Genomic DNA, 19,937 nt, shown 5'->3' on the forward strand with positions numbered 1-19,937 from the left:
TTTCTTCAACTCTAGGATAACATGACCCTGTATAATCCTCCCAACTCTCCAGTGAAGGTTCCTTCTAGTTCTCAGTGCTTTCTTTGCCTGTGAAAACAAATCTGAATGCCAAGGTAAAGAAAACCTTTCTTAAACAAAAATGAGTATGTTCACACTAATTATAACCGAGCAAAAATGCATGTCTGTGCATTGACGGAGAGAAAGTGACTTTGGAGGGAAGTAAATAGGTTAATGTTGATTAGCTTCTCTTGACGAAGTTACTGAAGTTCATGATGAAAAATAGAAGACTTCTTCTTTGGGTGTGGGTGTTTTAATCCTCGACTATTGAAATGCATCAGGTTGAGCAGACACTAACCAGGAATAGCGAAAACTAAGCCCTAACTCCCACAGATCACGTGGCTCTCCAGGGGCGCTCCTCTTTCCAGATAGGCAGGAAATCCAGTTTCGTGGGCTGACTCTTCCACTATCAAATGGCTGAGTGCAAAGCCTTCCTGACAGATGGAATTGCAGCCAACAGCAGAATTGGAATCAGCAGGCGCAGCCTGACCCGAGGCCCTGCTGTTGTGCATACCAGGATGACTCTGAGCCCTCGGGAGCCGCTGAGCCTCGCGGAGTGGGAGACAAGGGCCCGGAGACCCGTGGGGCTACGGGATGGTACGCGCTGCTGAAATCGTTGTCTGTGTCTCCTCGGGACCTTTAGAGCGCCCTGCACTGCCCAGCACCTTGGGGGGGGGGTCTGTCTTAGGCCAGGCCACGTCTTTCTTCGTCATGACCTTGAAGGGGCTGATGTCCCAAAGCTGAGAGACGAGGCTCCAAGTGAGGAAAAGTATTCGTAGGCTATTGAGGCGGGTCAGCGGCCTAGCAGATGGGCCTTGGGTCTAACCGCGGCCAAAGCATTGGCGCTGAGCTACCGGGCCGAGGGCTGAATGCGGGCTCCCTCCACCGCATTGTCCCGGCTCGGCCACGCTGTAACAGAAGGCACATGCGAGAGGATGGAGCCCGGGACACCAGAGATCTCTGCTTCGCCGCACTCGTTTCACTCTTTTATGGAAACATGCCCTCATTTGCCGGTAGAGATTCCTCCCCCGTCTCCATCCTGGTCCATAGAGTCAGGTAGGAGGATGCTGTCCCGCCGCAGAAGGCTGGGGCCAGTCACACGCCACCTTCCCATTGTGAATGGTCAGGAGTGGGCACATGACCCACCTGGAGCCAGTGCAACAATATTTAGGATGCTTTCAGATGAATGTATTATATAAAATAAAATAACAGAACAAGAAGAGAGTGTAGGCCAAAAGATGAAATAGCAAAAAAGGCGAATTCCTTTCCAACAAGAAAACTTAATATAAGCAATAATCAACTGATTATGAAAACCCATAAGAAGAAGGTCTTGGATCACGAGTCTGAAGGCAGGATGGCTCCAGGGCTGGTTAACCTCTAGGCGGGTCAGATCCCAAGGTGGGCTTCTTTTCCAGATACCCTGGAAATCCGGCTTTATGCCGCTCACCCTTGTACTTTTAAGCGGCTGACTGCAGTGACCCCTCTGGATGTGAGACTAAGATGTGAGTTCCGGAGCTTCTGCAGCCACCTTATGAGTCTGAGGGAGAGACGGCATTAGAATGAGCCAACACTAAAGAGAGAAGAAACGAAAGATCTAGAGAGAAGCAGTGGCCTTACAACGCCATCAACACCACGGGGGGTCCTAGACTCCACAGCCCCGGGAGACAGCCCCCCGCTGAGCTTGTCAGCTACACAGGCCCCTGGAACCTTTTTGCTTGAGCCACTTGGGGTTTATAGTTTTCGGCCTCTGGCAACAGAAAGTCACACCAAAGCAAAGTGCTTGGCGTGTAGGGTAGTGCAGGTGCAGCGTGGAGGGCTACGTGGCCCTCAAGCTGAAGGCCTCCAGGTCCCGCCTCCCGCCCCGGGCAGTGCCGCTCCTGTCATTCACCTGGACTTTCCACTCTCTCCTCTATTGTGGCCAAAGCTCTTTGAGCAACTCTGGGTGTTCCCGACGACTGACGGCCTTACTCAGCGAGCAGTGGACATACGACCCTGGGGAACTGGGATGCCAAGGGCTGCAGAGGGTGGAGGACTCCTGGAGCGAGGATGCCCGCGCTTGGAGAAACCAGTGCCCTGACCCTTCTGCTAATCCCAAGGTTCTCTCCTGCCAGATTCTTCTTCTCCCTCTTTTTACTATTTCTTTCACTTAAGTGTGGTTGATGCACAAGATCACATCAGATGGACCACGGAGCGATTCAACATCTCTGTACATCGTGCTTCACGCTGGCCGCGAGTGTCACAAGACAAGGAAGGCGTTGGTGGAACTGAGGAAGCCTGGCGCCCTGAGAGCCCAAGGGCGTGGGAGCAGGCCAGACACCCGCAGCTGTCCTCGGGGGGCTCCATAGCGCCCAGATGCCTCTGAGCCCCCTTCTGTACATTGGCACTCTCCTCCAAAAGGGATCCAAAAGAATTCCAGAAATGGAGCTGCTCACCTTCAGCAGACCCTGGCAAAGTTCACAGGCGGGAGCGAACAAAACATGTCCAAAGAGACCAGAGAGTTATTATTTTTGAATGAAAATTATGGTTGAGGAGAAACAGATGCTGAAGAGACATTACCGAGATCTGAGACTGGATTGTAAAAAAGAAGACTATGGCGCTAGAAAAGATGGAAGCCCAAAGAAGAAAGAGCAGAAAAGATCAAATTCTCTTTTTAAACCTACAATTGTGATGTTTGAATATGCCAGGTCATAAAAATACACATGAGATTCCAGCTTTGGCCTAAACATTTATTTTTCAGAAAAAAAAAAAAAAAAAGCAACCCCACCACGAAACCTCTGAATTGCCAAAAACAATTGTTTATACGGGGCAATGTGTTTTCAGGACATCATATATGCACCGCCTGCCCGGGCCCTATTAAACTGGTGAAGCTAAGTGAAGTTCTGTAAAAACCAAGTGTAGAAAAATAGGCAAGCATAGTAAAGGGAGGGAAACGAGAAATTTAAAATGTTGGAGCTCACCTGCCTGCACCAACAGAATCCAATGTCCAAGTCCCCTCCTTAACACAAAATGCATCCTTTCCAGACGTATAAATCATTTTCCTTGGTTCTGTCTTACTAGTAAGTTCGTTTTCAGGAGGAATTCTGGATGTTGGCAGAAAAAAAAATCAAAAGCAGATTTTAAAAGAGCATATATGATTTTTCCTAATTCCTGTAGCTTTGATGGGTGATTTTATGTTGATGAGTGACGGCGTGGCCATGGATTTGCATGCTGCCCACATGTAACTTCAACACGACAAGCTTGCTGGGTTTTCCCCTCAAATTCTGATTATAAAATGTAGCCCCTGAAGAATATCCATTCCCTTGGAGGGAAGAATTTAAAAGCTGCTGATTCCCTGAACTATTTGCAAGTTCTTTAATCTTAGTGGGGGGAAAAAAGGTGACCCCCTTCATCACGTCCCGTGACCACCCTCGTATTTTCAAGTTCTAGTAGGTACTCTCTTATTATGATCGAAAGAAATACTTGACTTGGGCTAATATATTTAAGACTTGTCCTGATATTTATCCTCATTCCCCTATGCACTTTTTTCCCCTAAAAAATTTCTGCTCTTGTTCCCCAACTTCTCTTCTGTCGGCCTTTATGGTGGAACAGACCTTGCAGTTTTATCCATCCTCTCATTTCCTCCTCTCTCCCTTCTGTTTTTCCAGAGCTCCTTCTCCTAAGAAAGGTGAGAAAAGGGGGCAGGGAGGAGGGATGTGGGAAGCACATGGTTCTTCTGTGTAGCAAGATCGCTATGCTTATGTTTCCGTGAAGTCAAAACTTCTTACTGGGAGTTTTGGTCCAGTTTCCAGCTCTTAAACCCTGAGTGTGGCAAGGGGGGGCGGGGAGGCTCAAGCAGTTTTGGGAACTGGATTAGCGCCTTCCCACATTGGCTCTCTGCATTAGGAAAACAAGAGGGGCCGACAGATCTGATTGTTTGATTTGTTTGGTCATGTCGATCCTTTTGTTTCAAAATATTATTGAGAAGAGGCAAAAGAGTTGAAGTACGGTAAAAGACATTTTAAAAATAAAGATTTGTTGAACATGACTGAAGGGATCCATATCTCCCTCTCCTAGGAGGAAAAAGATAGAAACTGTTATAAAACTTATGTTTACATAAAAATATGACATTGCATATTTTAGCATAAAGAATGTCTATATTTTAATTCTCATTATCTGGGGTTTTTTGGACTATTCACAGTTCATTAGCAAGTGGGGTCTTTTAGATGTCAATCTGACCACAAAATGCAAATGGTCCATAGAAGCAATCAAGTTTCAAGCCTTTGTTCAGAAAACATCATATGTAAATTTTATTTGGTCTGTACATCCCATTTGAAAAATTGAAACCACATTCAATAGGATCTTGATCTCTGTTCAAATATCTAAGCTTACTCGGCTTAAATGATAGTCTTTGACGGATCACTCATAGATAATGGTAGATGATTTGTTAAAGCAGGGAAGGGATTCTTAACATCCTGTTCATTTCAGCCAAGAATAAAAGCTAATGCTTTCTAGGTAAGTGTTAATTTCATTTTTTTATTTTATTTTTTTATTTTTATTTTTAGGTGTTTATTTTTTATTTTATTTTATTTTTTATTTTTATTTTTTAGGTAAGTGTTAATTTTAATACACAATTCTATTTTCCAAAGGCTTAGTTTTAAAAGTCAGCATAAAATATAAAATGCATATGATGGGGCGCCCAGCTGGCTAGATTGGTAGAGCATGTTGACTCTTGATCTCAGGGTCATGAGTTCAAGGTCCATGTTGGGCATAAAGCTTACTTAAAATGCATATGGCCAGCAAAAAAAAAATCATCTTATTGTATTTTATCTATCACAATGTGCACTGTGCTTCAAAAATACTTTTGTTAGCTCTCTTAAATTTCCATGCTACTATTTCAATTCCTAAATTTAACCATTCGCAGCAAAGCGATGTAGCCTGGAAGCTCATAGACGGGGCTGTTATGGATGATGGAAATGTCTCCCGGGGAATCCCACGAATCAACTTAAACACTGTGAGAACAAATGAAAGTTGACTTCTGGTCTACATAGTCAACATACAAAAACTGCTTAGCCTTCCTGTACACCATGATAACTGATTAGAAATGTCAGGGGGGAGGTGGCCTGATTCATAGCAACTACAAACTTACAAAATAGCTGGAAATACAGTAAACAGGAACATTTTCAAGACTTAGGATAAAAACTATATGGAAAACAAAATTATTAAAAACTGTAAAAGAAGGGGCATCTGGGTTGTTCAGTCAGTGGTTAAATGTCTGACTCTTGATTTTGACTCAGGTCATGATGTAAGGTCCTGGAATCAAGCCCCGCATTGGGCTCTCTGCTCAGAGGGGAGTCTGCTTGAGGATCGTCCCTCTCCCTCTGTCCCTCCCCCCTCTCTCTCTAAAAATAAATCTTTTTTAAAAAACTGTGAAAGAATATCTAAGTACATGTAGAAAAATACTCCCTTTCTGACTGAACAGTCCAAACTTACAAAGCTTTAAATTTTCTCTAAATTAAATTACTCAATGCAATCCCCAAAAAAAACCTCAATAGATTTTTATGAAATTAAGCAAGCTTGTTCTCAAGGTCATCTAGACGAGAAAGCATCAAAAGAGCTAAGAAAATGTTGAAATAAGAACAATTAGGAGGGACGACCTCTACTGTGTATCAAACTGTGCTACAGGGTATACTAATTTTAGAAGTATGATAATGGTGCTAAAATGAACAAATAATTCATTAGCGTCAGAACCAGGGCTGCACATGTGGAAGGGGCCTTCCGCAGGAGCAGGACACTGATTTATGTGAGAGAGGAAGGACTTCCAGGAAAAGGTTTTGGAAAGGCCTCCCCGTAGCTCCATTCTGCAGTCAGGTGGGCCCCAGGTGAGCCCCAGGTGAGCCCCAGGTGGGTCTCAAGTTCCCTGCCCCGAGTGCTGAGACCACTGAAATATATACAAGACACAGTATGTATACACCACAAAGGAAAAACTGAATAGATTTAATTACCTAAAATTGTAAGACTTTTATTTAATGAAAGACCACAGATAACATTTAAAAACTCATGCAGTCTGAGAAAATACAGTTGTGGCATAAAAATCGAACAAAGGATAAATATGCAGCTATACAATTTTTTAATGATACAGATTTTGATCAAATAGAGGCAAGAGATAGAGACAAAATCAATGGTCTAATAAACACCTGAGAAGATAGGCCGCCTCTGTAGTTCTCAGGGAAAGGCAGGTGGAGGCGACGCTGGGGTATGGCCTCGTGCCCCCCGAGCCCTCAGACGGGCGGAAACGCAGCTGACTAAGATGCACGTGGGGGCCAAGCAGGCTGAGGCCCGTCTCCTAGGCCGTTGGGAGGAGGAGACGAAGCTCGTATCTCAGGGGTGCTGTTACCCCGCGGGGACAGCCGTAGGTGGGTGCAGTGTCCGTGCCAGGGAAATGCAAACAGCTGCAATGCCGATCCTGGGGGAAATGGGTAAATGCAACCATGGGACACGGAGAGAGTGTATATCCCCGTCACGGGGAAAGCTGGTACAAACGGTGGGTAGAACTGGAGTCGTTCCCCTGCAAAGGGGCAAGTGGCAGAGAGGGCAGGACCCTCCCCTGACAAGTATTAACACTGACTGAGCATTGCTCTCAACCGGTCAGGCACTGTCGTAGATTTGGGGACGTAGAAAATAAGTAACACACACCGAATTCCTATTGCTGGACAATCAACAAGTCCACAAGTGCATGTGTGGCCTCTTGCCGTTCAGCTGCGGGAGGAAACCCAAGTAGCCGAGGCTTAAATAGATAAGGATTTCTTGATCACGTGTCACAGAAATTCAGGTGAGGGAGCCGGAGCTGGGGGTGGTTTACCCAAGAATGAAAATCTCAGCTTTCTGCTCTATCAGCCTCAGCTTGCGAGCTTTGTCCCTGTGGTCACAGAAGGGCTGTGGGTCGCGCAGCAGCGAGTCAGCGGCCGGGCTGGGAACTCTGGTTCTTTTTTTTTTTTTTTGGTGTAAGATCCACACCCAACATGGCACTTGGATTCATTAGCCTGAGGTCAAGAGTCTTTCCCATGGGAATGAATATGAGCGCCATCATATGGGGTTTGTCTCTGACTTACCTCCCTCAGCATACCACCCTCTAACTCCATCCATGGCGTTGCAGAAGGCGACATTTCACCCTGGTTTTGGCTGCATCACACTCCGTGACATGCAGATCGACCACGGCTTCCTTACCCACTCACCCACTGCTGGGCACTGGCTGCTTCCATAATTTGGCTTTCGTAAATAATGCTGCTATGATCTTAGGGCTGCATGCATCCCTTTGAATTAGTGTGGGGTTGTTTTGGGGGGTAAATCCCAATAGCATGATTACTGGATCATAGGGTAATTCTACTTTATGTATTTATTTATTTATTTATTTATTTATTTATTGAGGAATCTTCATACTCTTTTCCACGGTGGATGCACCAGTTTGCGTTCCCACCAACAGTGCACGAGGGTTCCTTTTTCTCCACATCCTCACCAACACTTGTTCTTTTTTGTGTTTTTGATTTTAGCCCTTCTGACAGGTGTGAGGTGGTAGCTCATTGTAGTTTTGACTTTCGTTTCCCTGATGATGAGTGATGTTGAACATCTTCTCATGTGTCTGTTGGCCATCTGTAGGTTTTCTTTGGAGAAATGTCTGCTCGTCTCTTCTGCTTATTTTTAAATTGGATTATTTGGGGGGTTTTTCGGTGTTGAGTTGTATAGGTTCTTTATATATTTTGGATACTAAATCTTTATCAGATATGTCATTGCAAATATCTTCTCCCATTCTATAGGTTGCCTTTTACTTTGTTGATTGTTTCCTTTGCTGTGCAGAAACTTTTTATTTTCAGGTACTTCCAATAGTTTATTTTTGCTTTTATTCCCCTTACCTCAAGAGACCTATCTAGAAAAATACTACTACAGCCAATGTCAGAGAAATTATTGCTGTGCTCTCTTCTGTCTTCTGGAATTTTTATGGTTTCAGATGTCACGTTTAGGTCCTTATTCCATTTTGAGTTTCTTCTTTGTGTATGATGTAAAAAAGTGGTCCAGTTTCATTCTTCTGCATGTGGCTGCCCAGTTTTCCCAATACCATTTGTTGAAGAGACTGTCTTTTTTCCATTGCAAATTCTTGCCTCCTTTGTCAAAGATTAATTCACCATACACGTGTGGGTTTGTTTGGGTTTTCTATTCTGTCCTATTGATCCATGGGTCTACTTTTGTGCGAGTACTATACTATTTTGATTACTACAACTTTGTAATATAGCTTGAAATCTGGATTTGTGATGCCTCTGGCTTTGCTTTTCTTTTTCAAAATTGCTTTGACTATTTAGGATCTTTTGTGGTTCCATATAAATTTTAGGATTGTGGGATGCCTGGGTGGCTCAGCAGTTAAGTGTCTCCCTTTGGCTCAGGGTGTGATCCTGGAGTCCTGGGATCGAGTCCCACGTCGGGTTCCCTGCATGGAGCCTGCTTCTCCCTCTGCCTGTGTCTGTGTGTGTGTGTCTCTCATGAGTAAATAAATAAAATCTTTTTTAAAATTTAGGATTGTTTTTTCCAGTTATGTTGAAAAATGCTGTTGGTATTTTGATAAGGATTGCATTAAATACATAGATTGCCTTGGTAGTATGGACATTTTAACAATATTTGTTCTTCCAATCAATGAACATGGAATGTATTTCCATTTGTTTGTATCATCTTCAATTTCTTTCATCAGTGTTTTATAACTTTCAAAGTACCGGTCTTTCTCTTCCTTGGTTAGATTTATTCTTAGACATCTTATTATTTTTGGTGCAATTGTAAATGGGATTGTTTTCCTAATTTCTCCCTCTACTGCTTCATTATTAGTGTATGCAGACAATTTCTGCACTTTGATTTTATATTCTGTGACTTTACTGAATTAAAAATTCTAGTACTTTTTGGTGGACTTTTTAGGGTTTTCTATATATAGTATCATGTCATCTGCAAATTGTGAAAGTTTTACTTCTTCCTTACCAATTTGGGTACCTTGGTGTTTCTATTTTTAAATTTTTGAGGAAACTTCATACTATAAAAACAATTTTTAAAAAACATAAACAAAGTCCGAAGTCAGACAGATGTGGATTTAGGACCAAAACATCTATTACTAGCTGTGTAAAATGAATAATGTATTTATGCTCTGATACAATTTCCTCATCTGCAAACTGGGAATATTAGTATTGTATGAATTAAATAAGAAAAAAATACATAAAACAGCACATAAAGCAATCTCTGAATTGTTTTTTATTTTGTTGTCTAACTGCACTCTGTATCATGGCTTCTTTCCATCAAATATGCTTATTGTTTTTCACAGCTTAAAAATTCCATCTTCCCTCAGTCCAGCTTCCTTCCTTCCTTCACCTATTGAGAGACTTGCCGGTTCTCCTTGTGCTTCCTCACTTCTAACTCCATTCCCATGCTGCAGGGATCTGCCTGCCAGCTTTCCTCCATTCCAGAAATGGGCCCTTCCCAAGGTCCTGTCAGCCTCCTGTTGTCCATTCAGGAGCTGCTTTTTGGTCTCTTTACCTTTTTGTTCTTGGAAAGCTCTCTTCTCATGGTTTCTGCTACTTTTGTCCCTAAAGATAAAGTATGAACACAGTAAAACAGCTTATGAGATTTTCATGAACTCTGTTCAATTTCCAGTGTTGTATCCCTTTAAGACATTTATAAACAACTTTATGCTAACAACTTAGATAAAATGGATAAATTCCTTGAAAGACAGAAACTACCAAAGTGTATGAGAAGAAACAGATAACCTGATTAAAGTATTCAAAAATTAATATCTGTTTACTATAGATAATTGATCTGTAACTAGAAACTTATCCATAAACAAAACTCCTCGTTCAGGTGGTATATTCCACCAAGCAATTAAGGAAGATATAGTATCAATTCTACACAAATTCTTCCAGAAAAATCAAGGAGTACAGAATACTTTCTAATACGTTCTATGAGGCAAGTATTATCCTGATACCAAAACCTATCAAAGATACTACAGGAAAACTACATACCATGTCTTTCATAAACCCCAAAATTGTAATAAAAATTTTAGCAATTGAATTCAACAATAAATAAAAATGATAACACACCATAGCCAACTGATATCTATTCAGGAAAGCAAGATTGATTTAATATTTAAAAATCATTCAGTGAGGGGAGCCTGGGTGGCTTGGTTAGTTAAGTGTCTGCCTTCATCTCAGGTCACGATCCCAGGATGCTGGGATCGAGCCCCTGCATTGGGCTCCCTGCTCAGCAAGGAATCTGTTTCTCCCTCTGCCACTCCACCTGCTTGTGCTCACTCTCTCTTTCTCTATGTCAAATAAAAATAAAATCATTCAGTGAAACACACCATGTTACCAGTCTAAAATTACACTGGTGTGTATGTTTACTATAGGATTGTGTCAACAGATACAGAAAATGCATTTGGCAGAACCAGCATCCATTCTTGATAAAACTTGCAGCAAAACTACGGTGGAAAGGCATTTCTTCAATCTAAAAAAACTGCATCCTTGAAAAAATTACACCTACACCATAGTAATAGCAAAAGACTGAATGTTTTCTCACTAAAATCTGAGATAAGGAAAGGATATTCACTTTTACCACTTCTATATTATTCTAAGAGATTCTAGCCAGTGTAATAAGGCAAGAAAAATAAATTATGCATCGGATTGGAAAGGAAAAAGTAAAATAATCTTTCTTTTTGTTTCAACATGATCATCTATGTAGAAAAATCAATAGGAACCTATAAAAAGATCAGTAGAACATGAATATAGCATGTTTACAGGAAAGAGGTCAATATTCAAAAATTTATTGTATTTCCATACATTAGCAACAATTAGAAACTGAAACCTGAAAAGAAGTGTCATTTGTAGTAAAACAAAAAGTAATAAATAGAGATCATTAACAAAATATAGGCATTATTTTTATGTTGAAAATGATAAAACATTGCTCAAGGAAATTAAAGAAGATCCAAACAAATGGAGAGATATACCATGTTTGATGATTGGAAGCATTAAGATATCTATTCATCCTAAATGGCTATACAGATTCATCCCAATCTCATTCAAAATTTCAGCAGCCTTTTTTGTATAAAATGACAAACTGACACTTTGAAGAGGACTAGAGTTGATTTCATGACTTTTTTTAAGTCACAGTAGTCATAACTGTGATGTTGGAACAAGCTAAGCAAATAAATCAATGAAACAGAAGAGCTAGAAATAGACTCACACATATGATCAACTGACTTTTGACAAAATTGCTAAAGTAATTAAGTGGGGAAAGACAAAAAATGGTGCTGGAATAGTTGCAAAGGGTTTAGAATAGTGAGAATTCTGAAAAAGAAAAATAAAACTGAGAACTTCTACTATACATGTATTTCATATGATTTTTTGACAAAAATCTATCAATGGAGAAAGGAGAGTCTTTTTTTTAATAAGATTTATTGATCGATTTTAGATAAAGCGAGAGAGCTTGCATGCACATGCAAGGAGGAAAAGGGGAAGAGGGAGTGGGAGAGAGAGAGAGAGTGAGAATCCCAAGTAGACTCCTGGCTAAGCATGAAGCCAGAAGCAGGACTCAATCCCACGACCCTTTCTGAGCTGAAACCGAGAGTTGGACACTCAACCTCCTGAGGCACCCAGTTGTCCCAGGAAACTCTTTTTAATAAAGGAAAGTGCTTAAAAAAAAAACCCGTAATATCAATATTTTTTAAATAAACTTCAACCCCTATATCACTCTATAGAAAAAACTTATTTTAGATCAGCCTTAAGTGTAAACAATATGCAATTATACAGTTTCTAGAAAAAAATAGATATTCTTAGAGAGGGCTCCAAAAACACCAACAATAATAGCAAAAATATTGATAAATTGGACTTCATGAAAATTAAATTTTCTGCCATCCAAGAGCTATTATTGAGAAAATGAATTGGCATGTCACAGACTGGAGAAAATATTTGCTATTAATATCTGACGAAGGATTTGTGTCCTGATATACACATATTAACAATGGAGAAAGTCCTATTTTTAATACAGGCACAAAATTTGACCAGACATTTCACAAAAGAAGACGTTAATAGCCGACAAGCACAAGAAAAGTAGCTGAACATCGTTAGTCATCTGGAAAAAGGCAAATTAAAACCACAACATGCTACAATTTCACACTCACTAGAATGGCTTAAAAAAATGAAAGACTGGCAATAACAAATGTACGGAGCATATGGAGCAGTTGAGACTCTCATACACTGCTGGTGGAAGTGTAAAAAATTGTACAAGCAACTTTGAGAACTATTTGGCAGCTTCTTATAAAATCAAACATACATGTCCCCTATGACTCAGCAGTTACATTCCTAGGTACTTACCAAGAGAAATGCAAACACATGTTAACTAAAGGACTTGTAAAGAATATTCACAGCATTCTTATTCACAATAGTCAAAAACTGAAAAAACACACATGTCAATCAACTAGGAGACTAGATAAAAACTATGGTATATTCATGGAATGGAATACTTCTGAAGAAAAAAAAAGTTTAAAGCTATTGATAATTGCAAAATATGCCCAAATCTTACAAATATTAATGTGATTGCAGGAAATGAACAAAAAAAGAATGCTTATCGTAGGTGAGAAAATTTGGGCTCCACGACCTTGGTGATGTTGTTATGCTTGTGAATCTGTTACGTTATTTGGCAAAGGAACTCAGCAGGTGCAATTGAGGTCACTCATCAGTTGACTTTAAAATAGGGAGATTATTCGGGATAATCCTGGGAGGCCTCATTAATCACATGAGCCCTTAAAAGCAGAGGCTGAGGGGGAAGTCAGAGAGACTTGAAGCTTGCGAGGAGGTCAGACTGGTCTGAAGGTGGAGGAGTCCGGTGGAAAGTGTTACAAGGAAATGGATTCACAACCTGTGCTTGGAAAAGGCCCTTGAGCCCCAGGTGAAGACTCCCCTCAGCTGACACGTTGATTTTGGCCTTGTCAGACCCTAAGCAGAGAATCGAGCTGTGCAGTGACAGATTTCTTACCTGTAGAAACTGTGGGATGATAAATACCTGCTGTTCTAAGTGCTAAATTGGTGGCAAAGTTTATGCAGAAGTAGGTAACTAACACACTGGATGACTTCTTTTACTTTAATTACTAGAACAGCAAAACTAATCTACGATAATAAAAGCCAGAAAATAGTTTCCTGTAAAAGGAGAGAACTAACTCAAAGAGGCACAAGGCAAGTTTCTGGAGTAATAGAAATGTTCCATATGTTGTTTTACGTTGGTGATTGCATGGTTTATAAAATCATCAAAACTCATTAAACTTCGTGTCTCCATCAAAAACAAAGAAACACAATGATTGCCCATGAGAATAACTAAAACAAAAACAGAAAACAAAACCCAAACCAAACAAACAAAACTTACAATAAGTGTTGGCAAGAATGTGGAACATTATAGGGAACACACTGAGGGTCGCTGGAGGGGAGGTGTGTGGGGGGACGGGGTAACTGGGTGACGGGCACTGAGAAGGGCACGTGATGGGATGAGCACAGGGTATTACATGCAACTGATGAGTTAGTGAACTCCACCCACATCTGAGACTAATGATGTCCTATATGTTGGCTAATTGAATTTAAATTAAAAGAAACAAAGGGGGGGAATAAAAGAACGTGGAGCATTACTGCTGAGAGTATAAAATGGTTCATCCAATTTGGAGCATGTTTGGCAACTTCTCATAAAGTTAAATATACGTTCTCCCCATAACCCAGCAACCCTGCTTATAGGAATTTATCTAAGAAAATTGAAAGCTATGTCCACAAAGACTTGTACAACAGTGTTCAAAGCAATCTTACTCATAATAGCTCTAAATTGCAAAAATAACCTAATATCCACCAGTGGGAGAAAGGAAAAGCAGATTGTAGCATATCCACACCATGAACACAATGTATACTCAGTAGCAAAAAAAAAAAAAAGTGATATGAAAACATGGATGAATCTTTAAAATGATGTATTGAGCAAAATAATTTCTGCACAAGAGAGTGAATACTGTGGATTCAATTTTTGTGAAGTCCATCAGCAGTAAAAACTAACCATGGTGATAAAAATCAGAGAATGGTTGTCTCTGGCTTTGGGAGATGAGTAATGAACAGGAAAGGGCCAGGGAGAAACTTCTGGGTGATGGAAATATTTTCTTTTGGGTGATGGTGACACAGGAGTACGTAATTATTAACAATTGTTAGACTAATAGCGTAACGTGTAAACTCAAATCACTGTTGATGTGCAATCACTCAGCTGTGCACCTGAAGCTAATGTAACGTTGTCTGTTAACTATACTCAAGTTAGCACCACCACCAGTATTATTAGACTAAGTACTTAAGTTCTATGAATATGTCAATTTTATCTCATTAAAAAAATGATAAAAAGAATCCTAAGGAGGCAGAGATGGTGTTTATTTAATCAACATTTACTCTCTCGGTGTAGTTAATTGAGCGTCTACTCTGTGTCCCTCCCTGGGCTGAGCCCATTTTGTCTCGACATTATTTAATCCTGTTTTCCTAACAGATGTGCTTCACGCCAGACCTAGTCCCTTCCTTAAGGACAAGCTCCATGGTGTCAGACAGGTCTTTGTTACCGCAGGAGTGGAAAATGACATATTATCGATAGACTACTTCGCCTGAAACGTTTGCATTTCCCGACAACTACAGTATGAAACAGGATGGAGCTTATTTTATAGGAAAAGAGAAATTGTGTGTTTGAGAAATGATTTGACTTAGAATTCTGAGTCCGGACCAAACCTTATGGGTTTGAAAGCTTTGAGATTAAAGTGGAGATGATGAGTCTTATGTTCCTTTGTCACCTATTTTTTTTCCAGCAGTCGTCTGCCGTGGGTTACTGACTTAGGACTCCCACCCTTGCCGATACCCCCGAGAGGTTTTCAAAGATTATATTGTGGAGATTATAGAGACTTGAAAGTTTGACAGAGAGTAGAGGGATTATTACAGAGATATAAAGTTTAGCTAAAAATTCCATTTTGCCCTTACAGAACACTTTGCCTCAAGATTTATTTATCTATTTATTTATTTTAAAGATTTTATTTATTTATTCCTGAGAGACACAGAGAGAGGCAGAGACACAGGCAGAGGGAGAAGCCGGCTCCCTGCGGGAACTTGATCCCAGGACCCTGGGATCATGGCCTGAGCCAAAGGCAGACACTCAACCCCGGAGTCCCCCAGGTGTCCCTTGCCTCAAAATTTAAAGCAGTTCACAAGAGGAGAAATACAAATGACTAATAAACATATGACAGAAGTTGAGGTATTCTAATAACAAAAGAAAAAATAAATGATAAATTAGATACCGTGGTTTTGCCTCTCAGATGATCACATTTTTAAAAGTGACATCACCTGGGTTTGGCTGGGACGTGCGGTAGGTGGCTGGTGGAAACGTAGAATGGTCCAGTTCCTGGGACAGTGATGTGGCCTGTGCCGGTGTAGACGTGCAAACACAGGCGGCCCTCTCTCTTGCGTGCTTTCCTGCAACTCAATCACATGAGAACCGTATAAAGTAAAAGTGTCTATATTGCTTTAGATACAAAAATTCCAACTCCCAAGAATCTATTTTGAGATATTCAATAGAGATGCATGGAAAGATTAACTGTATTTATTGGGGACATTATTTATAGTAAAAAAAAATGGGAAATAATCCACATATCCAAGAATGAGGAATTGGTTAAATAAATTATGGTGTTTCCATGTAGAGTGGAACACAACATTTCCATAAAAATCATGTTTTCAAACAACAGCTAAAGACATTTGGAAATGCTTATGATATAATATTCAATTAAAAAGCAGGATGCAAAAATTACATATGGAATGATCTCAATTTTATGTGCATCTGTGCAATCATACTCTCAAGAAATATACACACATGATACTATTTTAAATTGAACCAAAATGTTAAGAAGGCTTTTTCTGAGTGATGAGATTATGGGTAATCCATAATTTTTCTTACAAGTCTCTATACTTGACCAATCTTTGTTATGAAGCTATATATATTTTAAAGTACATTTTAAAAATCTGGAACTATGTGAAGTAAAAAGTTAAACCTCCTGCTGACATCCCCGTACAGAGGTGACTCTCCGAACCATGTTCTGTGCATCTGCATATTTTAAAAATGTCTTTGTTGAGGTATAAGTTAAGTAAAATAAACTGCATCTATTTTAATCGTAAAGCTTAATGAATTGGACACATGCGCATCCCTACTTAACTGGCACTGTAATCAAAACATAAAACATCGCTTTCACCCCCAAAGGTTTGTTCATGTCCCTTTGCGACCCGATGGTCTGTCCACTAATCAATTCTTGTTACCATAGATTAATTTTTCTTTTTCTAGAACTGTATAGAAACGAAATTATACAGTATACGGTCTGTTAAATTTCGTTTGTTTTACTCATCATTATGGTTTCGAGACTCATCCATGTGGTTGTAAATAAAATTAGATCTGTTTCTATTGCTGAGTGGTATCTAATCACGTAGATACACTGCATTCTGTGCATGGATTCGCCTGCTTTAATACTGGGGTTATTCTAGTTTTGGACTAATATGAAAAGCTCTGTTCTTATCATTTGTGTATAATATTTATGTAGACATATGTTCTGATTTTTTGGGTGGGGGCACACACCTAGGAGTATGTATTCGTCTGCATTCTCCAGAGGAAAAGGAAACAAAGAGCTAGGTGGCTAGAAAGATCAAGAGACTGATAGATCTGCAGGTAACCGTATAGATGTATAGAGCATGAACACATGAACACACACGTACCTACATACGTATATGCACATATGATACATCTGTGTGTAGGTGTGTGCATATGTATGTGAGAGACAGAGACAGGGAGAGATTTACTTCCAAGAATTTTCTCCCATGATCATGGAGACCGAGAAGTCCTAAGTAAATGTGCAGTTGGAAAGGGGGGCACTCAGGAGAACTGACGGTGTGGCTCCAGGTCCGACGGCCTGAAAATCGGGAGAGCCCGAGGTCTAAGCTCCAGCCTGAGTGCGAGCCTGGGGGCAGGACAGGACCGGTGTTCCAGCCTGAAGACTGTGAGAGAGAGCGCGGCTGTCCACGGTCAGTCTGCTCCGTACAGGCCCTCAGTCCAAGGGGTGAGGCCCTCAGTCCAAGGGGTGAGGCCTTCAGTCCAAGGGGGCAGGCCCTCAGTCCAAGGGGGCAGGCCCTCAATCCAGGGGGTGAGGCCCTCAGTCCAAGGGGTGAGGCCCTCAGTCCAAGGGGGCAGGCCCTCAGTCCAGGGGATGAGGCCCTCAGTCCAAGGGGGCAGGCCCTCAGTACAAGGGGTGAGGCCCAGGCCCGCCCCAGGAGGGCCAGCAACTTTCTCAGTTACTGATGCAAACCTTAACCTCGTGCAAAACAGGAACGACGCTCAGCCAGGTCAGAGTGCCCACGGGCCCAGGCAGGTTGACACATGAAGTAACCGTCACAGAGCGGAAAGCGTGGGTCAGGGGGCAAGTGTTTCTGTTTACCTTTTTTAAGAAACTGTCAAGAAGTTTCCCAAGTGTCACATTCCAACTAGAGGCCTGTGGCAGTCACGTTTCATCCACGTCCTCTCCAGCCCAGATACAGCCCGGCTGTGTAACGTGCGCCCCTCTAATGGGTATGATCTCGTCTCGGCTTTCATTTGTATTTCCTGATGATGGTAAACATCTTTTCGTGCACTTATTTGCAGTATTTATATGTTCTTCGGTAAAGTGCCTGTTCAGGTTTTTTGCCCAATTCTTAACTGCATTTTTTCCTTATTACTGAGTTTTAAAAGCTCTGTAAATATTCTGAATACAAGAATCCCCGCATGAGCTCTGCTTCTCCCTCTCCCCGCTTGTGCATGTGTGTTGTCTCTCAATTTTTTTTAAAAGAATACTTTATCAGATCGGTGCTTTAGCAATATTTTTCTCCCAGTTTGTGGCTTCCTATTTCCCTCCCTTAGCAATGTCCCTCCAGGAACAGGAGTTCTTAATTTTGATATAGTGCAATTTATCTTTTTTTTTCTTTTGTGGATTATGCTATGGATATTATAGCTAAAACGTTTTTGCTAACCTAAAGTGGCCAAGGTTTTCTCCTATGTTTTCTCTAGGAAATTTATAGTTTTACGTTTTACATTTAAAGATCTGAGTTATTTTGAATTGACTTTTGTATTTAATGTGAAACATGGATCAAAGCTTTTTTTTTTTCTTTTTTTCTTTTTTTTTTTTTTTTAGCATGGATATCCAATTGTTCCAGCATTATTGCTGAAAAAAAAACTGTCCTTTCTCTGTTGGATTGTCTTTGTACCTCTGTTGAGAATCAGTTGTCCATCTATGTGAAAGTCTGTTCCTGGACTTTCTGATCTGGGTCACTATCACTTTGTCTATCTTTATGCCAGAACTGTTTTGATTAATGCAGCCTCACACTCAGCTTTGAAATAATTCTCCAAATTTATCCTTTTTCAAAGTTAATTTCCTATTTTAGCTTCTTTGCATTCCTACATGCACCTTATTGTTTTTTTCCTGTATGCACTTTAGAATTAGCGTGTGATTTTCTACAAAAGAGCCTTTTGAGATTTCAATTGGGATTGTGATGAATCTATAGATCAATCTGGAGACAATGGACCTCTTAATCCTTCATCTATGAACATTGTCTCAGTATCTCTCTATCTTAAACTTTGTTAAAACTATCAAATGCTGCTATTACACATGATATATATGTCTCCGTAGATAAATATATAGATATAAGATAAATTTTATATATGATATCTAAGATATGATAAATATATTATATATAGATAATATATAGATAAATTTATATGTATGTATCAAGTGACCACACACACACACACACATTGTTAAAACTACCAGACACTGCTGAACTATATGGCAAATTTTATGTTGATATTTTTTTTCTTTTCTTTCTACTTCTTAAAAATACTGTTCTATCTATGGTCTCCATTCTTCTTTCAAAGAAAGGCATCCATCATGCTTATTGATATTCTGAATGTAACATGTATTTTTTTCTTGGGATATTTTTAGGATTTTCTGTTTACTTTTGGTTTTCTTTTTTTTTTTAATAAATTTATTTTTTATTGGTGTTCAATTTACCAACATACAGAATAACACCCAGTGCTCATCCCGTCAAGTGCCCCCCTCAGTGCCCATCACCCACTCACCCCCACCCCCCGCCCTCCTCCCCTTCCACCACCCCTAGTTCATTTCCCAGAGTTAGGAGTCTTTATGTTCTGTCTCCCTTTCTGATATTTCCCACACATTTCTTCTCCCTTCCCTTATATTCCCTTTCACCATTATTTATATTCCCCAAATGAATGAGAACATACACTGTTTGTCCTTCTCCAACTGACGTACTTCACTCAGCATAATACCCTCCAGTTCCATCCAGGTTGAAGCAAATGGTGGGTATTTGTAGTTTCTAATGGCTGAGGAATATTCCATTGTATACATAAACCACGTCTTCTGTATCCATTCATCTTTCGATGGACACCGAGGCTCCTTCCACAGTTTGGCTATTGTGGATATTGCTGTTATAAACATCGGGGTGCAGGTGTCCCAGCGTTTCATTGCATCTAAATCTTTGGGGTAAATCCCCAACAGTGCAATTGCTGGGTCGTAGGGCAGGTCTATTTTTAACTCTTTGAGGAACCTCCACACAGTTCTCCAGAGTGGCTGCACCAGGTCACATTCCCACCAACAGTGCAGGAGGGTTCCCCTTCCTCCACATCCTCTCCAACATTTGTGGCTTTCTGCCTTGTTAATTTTCCCCATTCTCACTGGTGTGAGGTGGTATCTCATTGTGGTTTTGATTTGTATTTCCCTGATGGCAAGTGATGTGGAGCATTTTCTC

General features: G+C 40.6%; 1 protein-coding gene across 1 annotated transcript in view; it reads left to right on the forward strand.

Annotated features, from left to right (window-relative positions):
• Positions 1-19,937, forward strand: part of RNASEH2B (ribonuclease H2 subunit B) — a 160,850-nt gene that overhangs the window by 39,472 nt on the left and 101,441 nt on the right. The window lies entirely within an intron of this gene.

Source organism: Canis aureus, chromosome 17, assembly GCF_053574225.1.
Source record: "Canis aureus isolate CA01 chromosome 17, VMU_Caureus_v.1.0, whole genome shotgun sequence".
NCBI classification, from domain to species: domain Eukaryota; kingdom Metazoa; phylum Chordata; class Mammalia; order Carnivora; family Canidae; genus Canis; species Canis aureus.